Source organism: Poecilia reticulata, linkage group LG1, assembly GCF_000633615.1.
Source record: "Poecilia reticulata strain Guanapo linkage group LG1, Guppy_female_1.0+MT, whole genome shotgun sequence".
Classification (NCBI taxonomy): Eukaryota; Metazoa; Chordata; class Actinopteri; order Cyprinodontiformes; family Poeciliidae; genus Poecilia; species Poecilia reticulata.
The window spans coordinates 16,995,506-16,997,100 of NC_024331.1; the positions used below are offsets into that span (position 1 = coordinate 16,995,506).

Below are 1,595 nucleotides of genomic sequence, written 5' to 3' on the forward strand. Positions count from 1 at the left end.
TATAAAGATATAATCCATGTTTCTGTCTCATATTTGTATGGCATTAAAATGATCTGGAACTTTTGTTTTTCCACTGAAAGCTCTGGTTTGCACAATAAATGCCATGTGGCTGAAATTTTATGGATGATGCTCTGATGTCCCATTGTCCTGAAGGCAGCACAGAGCTGCAGCACCAGAAACTGACAAACACTGAAGAGAAGAAGAGTTATGATTAATGTAGTTACAGTTCTATCCATGTTTTAATGTTGCAGAGCTCAGTCATTTTGCAAATAGTTAAAAGTTTAAACTTGTTTAATCTTGCACAAAATGTGCAAGATGTTCAACATGTTGAACATCTTTTATCTGGTCATTTTGTGCAAGATTTAACAACTAGAAAATGGCAAAGAACAATAATATTTTTTTTCCACTCTGATTGGCTGCTGTTAGGCCTACTGATTTTAACTTGAATGTTCATTGCATTTTTCTTAGACGCCCGTGAAAATAATTTCTATTCCCATGACTTTTTGTTCTCTGGGAAATTATTTTTGATGATAAATACAGAAACGAGCATAAAAATCAAAACATCTACAATAGTAATAGTAATATTAATGATAAAATAATGGTCAGTGCAAAGTAGCCTACAAATTCTTTGGTGGGGGGCGGTGAGGGACCTGGATAAAGGTTAGGGGGGCGCTGGCCCAAAAAAGGTTGAGAAACACTGAGATACACAAACCAAGCTAGATCTAGTATTTTAATGCGTCACATACATTTTACGTCAAAATCTTGCAACCAAGGCTGATTTAATTTTTTGTACCAATTTGTCTCAAGACAACAGCATTTAGTCAATAAAATGTGGTTACAGACTGAAATATTCACGAGGAAATATTTATAATCGGATTGAATCTGGGACTGAAAAACAATTCCAGACTGAACTATTTACTATAGATTTTTAATAAGGACAAATATGATATTCAACTTCCCGACCCCACTGAGGGAAAAAGGGTGCAAGAAAATGGATGGATGGATGGATGATATTCAACTGAAATACCAGCAGGGAATTAAAATCAAAAAACGTGTTTGTGTACAAATCCATCTTTTCACCAAGAAAAGCTGTCAGCGCATTTATAGACAAACACTATGTCACTTCCTTTATGATAATGCTACATGTATGGAGGGAGGAAAAATTATTACTTTGAGTTTTTAGGCCAGTGACACCCTCAGCCACAGAAAGCTAAGACTAAGACCTATACTAAAAAAATTTGTATTAGATTATATTTTGTAATAAATATAATCTAATACTAAAATTTTATATGCAAATCACTTTAGTTCAGTGGTGGAGAAAGTACTCAAAAAAATTTACTTAAGTAAAAGTACAAATACACAGTCAAAAATGTACTTAAGTAAAAGTCAAAGTACCACATTAACATTTTACTTAAGTAAAAGTAAAAAAGTCCTGGCTTTTAAAAATACTTAAGTATTAAAAGTAAAAGTACTCGCTGAATGCATTACCTAATCGCTAATATCATTAAGTGTGCCGATCGTATTTAATTTTAATACATCAGAAATGTGCCATTTTAATGAACACTACCACAGATTAAACATGTTCTTATTGTGTT

General features: G+C 32.9%; 1 protein-coding gene across 8 annotated transcripts in view; it reads left to right on the top strand.

Moving 5' to 3' along the window:
- Positions 1-1,595, top strand: part of rptor (regulatory associated protein of MTOR, complex 1) — a 158,796-nt gene that overhangs the window by 41,620 nt on the left and 115,581 nt on the right. The gene's annotated exons all lie outside the window — the stretch shown is intronic.